Source organism: Orussus abietinus, unplaced genomic scaffold, assembly GCF_000612105.2.
Source record: "Orussus abietinus isolate OABI.00-Male unplaced genomic scaffold, Oabi_2.0 scaffold949, whole genome shotgun sequence".
Classification (NCBI taxonomy): Eukaryota; Metazoa; Arthropoda; class Insecta; order Hymenoptera; family Orussidae; genus Orussus; species Orussus abietinus.
The window spans coordinates 1-8260 of record NW_019395160.1 but is presented as its reverse complement, the minus strand read 5'-3'; the positions used below and the strand labels follow the sequence as shown (position 1 = coordinate 8260).

General features: G+C 36.3%; 1 protein-coding gene across 2 annotated transcripts in view; it reads right to left on the bottom strand.

The window, feature by feature from the left end:
- Positions 1–4813, bottom strand: part of LOC105702255 (clavesin-2) — a 9745-nt gene extending 4932 nt beyond the window's left edge. The window contains exon 1 of one of the 2 annotated variants that reach the window (XM_023433666.1): positions 4638–4813. The gene's annotated coding sequence lies outside the window, so the exon portion shown is untranslated. Of the gene's footprint in view, positions 1–4436; positions 4611–4637 lie in introns of those variants that run through there. The other variant, XM_012429678.1, reaches the window with a different exon arrangement.
- Positions 4814–8260: the final 3447 nt, after the last annotated feature.

The window sequence follows — 8260 nt, the reverse complement described above, 5'->3', positions numbered from 1 at the left end:
TTTTTCTAATATTTTCGTTCCGCTATTTCATTATGGGAGCAAAACGTGTGATTTTGATTTTAAGTATTTTTAAAACGTTTATAATATATTCAGCGGATAATATTAAAAAAAATACTTGTATTAAAATGAAACGAAATGTTTTGTATATCTGGTAGAAAAATATTATGAAAACACGTGGGGCTAATATTATGTAAATATTATAGGGATAATATTCTAAAGTAAACGTTTTGCAAATATTTCAAATGTCTGGTAACTATTTACAAAATGTAGGATATTCGTACAACATTGGGCCAAAGATGCGTCGTGATTCAAACATTGTTTAGGTTATGATGGATGTTGCAACGTTATTTTGTATATCGATTTTGACGTTCATGTGGCCTCAGCCTAAGTTCGATATTTCGCGGCCATTCAATTCCGGTTCCATAAGTCCAGTTAACCGAAGTTTAACTGGTTTACACCCAGTTGAACCTGCTGTAAATAGATTAAACTCCGGTTAACTCTAATTAACACTAGAACTACCAAGACCAGTTAAAATAACTGGTTTCAAATGGCCCATCCTATACATAAAAAATCCACCGATAGTTCTAGTGTCAAGGTGAAGTGAAACACGTCGAGGAACTTGATCGACGTCGATAAAGATTTTTCTAAATGCCTACGATGCCGACGTTCGTTTTTATATTGACAGCTGTGTCGAATTATATTGGGTATTGTACCAAATGACATATTCCACCTGTCGTTTTCATACAATAATTATAAAGAAATCGAGGTAAAACTCCAGAAATCCTCTGGATTTATGCTTTCTGGGGCCCTAATTGACTGCAGAGGGACCCCCTGCGCCATCTATAATTTCCAGGTCAATTAAATTTTCCCTCCGAGACCTCGTATTCCCATCGTTTTGGCATAGAAGCGCATACAACACTTTTTTTGCCTTTATCCCGTTCAAATGCGAGTATCGATTACTAAAGTGTTCTAAATTGTCGTAAACTAGTCCTGACCCTTTCGATTCTCAAATCAGTGCCTTCGATAATTGTATATTGATAGAAATATGAGAGCTCGACGCCTTTTTGGTTCTAGTCTGGGCTGAATTGAAAAATTAAAAAAAAAAAATCCAAATTTTGAATGTGTCAGGACAATTCTTAAATGATCAGGAGTAATGTGTCATTGTTTCGGGCAGTTTGGTCTAATACCCTTAAAAAAAGTGTTGTATTCGAATTTACTGATTTGAGGGGGGTTTCATATCATCTTAAGGAACCTGGTCTCAATACGTTAGTTAACGTTTAGGCTGGGGTTACACGAGCATCAATAATGTACGATATTGGGCCAAAGATGCGTCGTGATTTAAGTGTTGTTTGGGTTACGATGGACGTTGCAACGTTATTTTGTACGTGTATCGATTTTGACTTTCATTTGACTCCAGCCTAAGCCCGAAATTTCGCGGCCATTCAAGCCCGGTTCCGCAAATCGAGTTAACCGAAGTTTAACTGGTTTACACCCAGTTGAACCTGCTCTAGACCGATTAAACTCCGGTTACCTTGAGTTGTGGAACCTGGTCTTAGTACGTTGGTTAACGTTTAGGCTGGGGTTACACGAGCATCAAAACAGACGTGAATCGAAATCGACATTGTGCGTCCATCGTAAAAGTTTATTATGGCCTATTACGGTGGACCCAAGCGACGTGCGTTGGTTTCAACGCGCGTAGTAATGCGCGTAGCTTTCTAGTCGACGCACTTCTGCTACGATGGAAGTCGTGATGTAGCAATGCACGTTATGTATAACATTGTTTCAAATACAGCTAGTTACCCGAGCATCAAAAATACGTCCGGTCGAAATGCGTTTGTCAGTAAAGTGCTTAATGATCTTAGTCGAAATCGAAGCGCGTTACAACGCACGTCGTTTGTGTGTCTACCACTACTGTAGAGTCCGTCATAACGNACCACTATAGCAGAATCTGTCATAGCGTATGCCATTTTTAACGCTTGTGTGTCTATCACTGTAGCAGAGTCCGTCATAACGTATGTCATTTTTAACGCTTGTGTGTCTACCACTATAGCAGAGTCCGTCATAACGTATGTCATTTTTTACGCTTGTGTGTCTATCACTATAGCAGAGTCCGTCATAACGTATGCCATTTTTAACGCTCGTATGTCTCTACAAGTACATGCGTTCAAATGGATACCCGCACGGAGAGAAAAAAGTTGTTATAATTACTACAATTGGGATAGATGTAACAGCAATCGCTGGTAAATATAAGGACAGCAGTTCTACAAAGTAATGATTGCTCTGCTAAAAATGTCAAATGTACAATTTGAACAATAGGAACGATAACGGTTCACACTTGTAAGAAACATTAGTGCTACGGTTTATTTTACGGTTTTCAATAGAGTTCTTGCTTTCAAATTTTACAACTGTGATGGTCATTTTTACATGTGCCTTTATACGTGTAATTTTTACTTTGCAATGTTATACATGTAACACTGTCAGATGCAAATATAACTACAATTTATGTACAGGAACTCTGCAGTTGCTACTACAGCCGCAATGGTTAAAAGGACAAAAAATTGCAATTATATCTACAATAATTGTTGTTAAGGTTACAACGATACTTTTACCCGCGAGCATATGTAATGATTACAATATTATTTTTCTGCGTGCGTTGCAACAAACATTAAAACGACGCTCTTGTGATTCGAGCCTTAGCATGAACTAGTTTCTCTTGGCCTTCAACTATAAGTTGAATAGCTACAATCTTTCCATCAAGATGTCGTAACACGCCGGTCTCGAGAAATGTTATATGTGCTTTGCAACCAACAACCACTTTTTTATTCCAGCCAAACCGTTCATATCTGATGCGTGATTGTTTGTCATCTGTCGAGTTGTCATTATTTGGCTCTACAGAAACATGGAGTTTCGTACTTAAAACTTGGGACGATTCGAAAAGCCTATGTTCGTGAATGGAATTATTAAATAAATGGTTTAGAATTTGGTAACGAGTCGACCTTTTCGATCAGTTGCACAAGTAATCGATATCCCGTTTAATTTATAACAAGGAAGTCATTACAAATATCGATGCGTCTCCTCGATAGTTGCCATTGCGCAACCGCGTATGAATATTTTCGGCTGTGACAACGTCTCTTTGGCAATTCGCAACGGCACCGTGAGGGAATGAAAGTGCCAGCCGTAAGCCACGGCCTCGTGTACGTAGATATTTATTAAACTGTACGAGAGTCCTGCAACTTTCTACTCAAAGTGGCGAACCTGAGTAGAAACCCTCGCCGCCTGTTCGAGAACTTGTTGTGGAGACCGAAACGGACAATTGGGATATGATTAAAATAGGTACCGTATATACGATACCTACTTTAATCTGGTGCTACATACTATAATTAAAGAATTAGAAAATTCAACAAGATTTATCGATAAAGGATTGATCTTAAACCCGAAATAAGTATGTGTATTAATAAAATGGCATACGTCGACAATAAATTCCCAACAAAAACATAAAGCCGAAGAAATGAAATTTCGACGTTCGTTAAATATTTAGATGATTCGTGTTTTCTACAAGAGTAGCGAAATGGTAGCATATAGATTTTATGTACCTGGAGTAGTATCAAGCCAACACTAATAACCAAGTCCACATAATTGACTTTGATATCACAGTACTTGTATTATAAACACAATTGCTGCAGTTAATCGAGATGCACTTCACAAAATATTGACGCTAACCCTGAATCCCAAGCAAGATTAATAAAATAAATATATTGTAATATATTTGTGAAAGGGTCGTTTCAGGTCTGCCGATTTAAGGTGAAGTGAAACATGTCGAGGAACTTGATCTTTTTATAAATGCCTACGTTGCCGACGTTCCTTTTTTATATTGACAGTTGTGTCGAATTATATGGGGTATCGTACCAAATGGCATACTCCACCTGTCGTTTTCGTACAATAAATACCAAGAAATCGAAGTAAAACTCCAGAAATCCTCTGGATTCATGGTTTCTGGAGTCCTAATTGACTGCAGAGGGACGCCCTGCGCCATCTGTGATTTCCAGGTCAATTAAATTTTCACTCCGAGACCTCGTATTCCCATCGTTTTAGCATTGAAACGCATACAACACTTTTTTTGCCTTTATCCCGTTCAAATGCGAGTTCATCGATTACCAGAGTGTTCTAAATTGTCGTAAAATTGTCCTGACCCTTTCGATTCTCATGTCAGAGCCTTAGTTAATTGTATATTGATCGAAATATGAGAGCTCGACGCCATTTTGGTTCTGGTCTGGGCTGAGTTGAAAAATTAAAAAAAAATCCAAATTTTGAATGTGTCAGGACAATTCTTAGATGATCAAGAGTAATGTGTCAAAGTTTCGGACAGTTTGGTCTAATACCCTTAAAACAAAAGTGTTGTATTCAAATCGACTGATTTGAAGAGGGTTTCACTTCACCTTAAAATCGATTCCGCAGAAGTTCGAATTGCAGTCGGCGCAGTGGGTCACGGGGCACTTTCACTCCCATGAGGAAGAGGCCCAGCCTCCGTTTCAAGTTTCGATTTTATGTCACGGGGATGCTCTTGGGTTGGACGAGGTAATCATTCTCGGGTATCCGAGTCCACGGTTCCGATCGAAAGTCGATAAGTCAATACACACCGGATAGGCTTCGCAGCCGAGCAATAGCTGGAGGTGTTGACCGGTGGGTTACTTAAACCGAAGTAGCTCCGTTCCCTTGATCGCCGATCAATTTAAAGAGCACTGGCTGGGATCGGTCATCCGACTTACCGACGCCTACAAGCTTCTGGTCTGGTCTTCTCTCTTTTCACGTCCCTTAAAAAACCCGAAATCGGTGCCAATGCCTTCTGGAAACACAAAGGAATCTCTTCTTAGACATGAATAATTTCATTACTTTATCGGAGAATTTTTTATGTGGAAAAACGCACCCCTAGTAGCGACAAATATTTATCTTACGTTGTCTATATATTTAACGAATATCGTACATCCGTTAATATTTAACAGACATTTGAAATATTTCTTTAATATTAGCTTCACATTTTTCCGTAATATTTGTCTCTTACAGACACACCGAAACATTTCCTTTCATTTTAATATAAGTCTGTTTTTTAAATATTATCTGTCGAATACATTATAAACGTCTTAAAAATATTTAAAATCAAAATCACCCGTTTTGCTCCCATTACGAAATAGCCCAACGTGGATGTTGCAAAAACTTTTTCGTGCGTTTTAATATCAAATGGAGTGTTCGACAATACTTGAAAAGTAAAAGTGTTGAAATATATATATATATTTATGTTTATAAATTATTCAAACTATATTTTTGATGCAAACAAATATTTTAGATATTTTCAAATGTAATCTACAGGATATCTTAAAAAATCTATCGCTTGAAATATTTAGCAAAGGTTTCAAGAAAATATTTAGAAATGATTCCGTGCTACTAGGGACAAGTTGGGCATGAACGACAATGATGAGGTAAAACATTCCTATATACTGTACTTCCTTATGTAGTACTTATACTTCCGGAGGTGCCGCAGGGTCCTAAATTATCAATTTTTATTTCTGTAATTAGGATCCGAAGATCAGGTAGGATTTAAATTACTCTTTTTACTTTACGGTCGTAACGTCTCGCGTAAAGGCCCGTAGAGGAGGACGGAAACGCCGTCTCCACGGAAAGATTCACTTTCTTTTCGTTGCCTTCCACGATGCTTTCTCCTTTCGAGCCTCGCGAGCCAATCGCTTCGACGAGCAACAGGGCCATTTTTTATTCCTCTCTGCTCGAATCCGGACGTGCCCATTTGTCTCCCGAGAGAAATCCCGAGAACGCCGAATCGGCCAAGTAGATTTCGGAAATGCACGCCTTTGGTATCGTTGCGCTCTTGTACATACATCCGATGTACATCTATATGAAGGCATGCAATAAAGAAAGGCACGTGATGCAGGCAAGGAGAAATCGCCCGAAGCGCGAAAGTTTGGCCCGAATTTCCCAAAATATGAAATTAACATTTGGCGCTTACATTTATGGCGCAGAGCGTCAAGGAAACTTGTTCATAACACCCTAGTAGCACAAAATATTTGTCTTGTATTTTCTATATATTTAACGAATATCATACATTCTGTAAGTATTTAACAGACATTTGAAATAAATGCGAAACATTTACTTTAGAACATTATTTTTATAATAATTTTATAATATTAGCTCCAAGTCTGGCTCGAATGTCCCAAAATGTGAAATTAACATTTGGCGCTTACATTTATGGCGCCAAAGTCAAGGAAACTTGTTCCTAACATTCTAGTAGCACAAAATATTTGTCTTGTGTTCTCTATATATTTAACAAATATCATACATTTTGTAAATATTTAACAGACACTTAAAATACTTGCGAAACATATACTTTAGAACATTATTTTTATAATAATTGTATAATATTAGCTCCAAGTCTGGCTCCAATTTCCCAAAATGTGAAATTAACATTTGGCGCTTACATTTATGGCGCTAAAGTCAAAATAACTTGGTCATAACACCCTAGTAGCACAAAGTATTAGTCTTATATTTTCTATATATTTAACGAATATCACAAATTTTATAAATATTTAGCAGACATTTGAAATATTTGCGAAACATTTACTTTAGAACATCGTTCATATAATATTTCTGTAATATTAGCACCACGTGTTTTCGTAATGTTTTTCTTATAGACATACAAAACATTTCACTTAGTTTAGTATAAGTAAGTTTCATTATTATTTGCCGAATACATTATAAACGTTTTAAAAATATTTAAAATCAAAATCACACGTTTTGCTCCCACAATAAAATAGCGGAACGAAAATATGACAAAAACTTGACGCGTTGTTTGACACCAAATGAAGTGTCCGATAATAATCGTAAAGTAAAAAATGTATCTTTATTATATGTTCATAAATTAAAGAATATAATTTTGATATGCATACATAAATTATTAAAACTGAATATGTCATTGAGATTTTCAACAAACATTTCATATATCATGGAATAAAATATACAAGACATCTTAAAAAATCTATCGCTTGAGATATTAACAAAGATTACAAACAAATATTTAGAAATTATTCTGCGCTACTAGGGCAACTTGGTATGGTAACTGCATACAGTAAAAATATGGTAAAGTAATATTTGTTAGTTGTTTTTAATGAGATATATTTTGAAGTATGGATTGTTAATAAAAATCTAAATCTACTAAAATGATTTATAGTGGTTCGATTTGCAGTTTACGGGGCAGTATCACTGATACGTAGTTTAGGTACATTTCTTTATATGGAGAAATATTATCAATTATAGAGTTACGTATAATTAAACGATAACAAAAAATGGTGGAATTTTTGTGGCCTAGTTCCTTGTAACTCCGATGGAAACGCATTTCAACCGCTTGTACACGTATCTTCGAGTGCATAGAAAACCACCTTTTGAAAGGTAATTAGTTGTGCAAGTGATACGTGTCATTGCGCATGCTGTGAGGTTGCGGCGCCAATTTATGAGGCAATGCTTTTTCGAGATCGTGCAGAATACAAATTAGAGATATATTATCGAGGAGTGAGGTCTTACGTTTATTTTCTAAATTAGAAAATTAATGAAATCCAAAGAATTACTCATACACATGCCGCCTGAAAGCACTTAGCGGCCCCACACCTTAGTGAAATTACATTCTCTGAAGAGAAATTGGAAAAATGGGTGATGAAATTGATGAAATAAAAATGAAAAAACTAGTAAAAACATAAAGCAACAATTTCTATATTAGGAATCGCTACTATTTTCTTCGTACTTCTACATTTTGAATTCAAGTTTCAAAGAGCGCCAATATAATAATTCGGTGCAAAAGAAGTCCGAAAAGTGTTTGATCAACATTTCACGCGGAATACAAATTAGAACTACGGTAATGAGGAGCTACTCGAAGCTCCCCTAATACCATAGAATAATTGCTCAAAGAGCGCCAATATAATAATCAAGTCATCAAAGCGTCAAGTTTCAAAGAGCGCCAATATAATAATTCGATGCAAAAGAAGTCCTAAAAATGTTTGTTCAACATTTTACGTGGAATACAAATTAGAACTACGGTACTGAGGACCTACTCGAAGCTCCCCTAGTAGCATAGAATAATTTCTAAATATTTCTTTGTAATCTTTGCTAAATATCTCAAGCAACAGATTTTTTAAGGTTTCTTGTAGATTTCATTTGAAGATATCCGAAATATTCGTTGAAAATCTCAATAACATATTTAGTT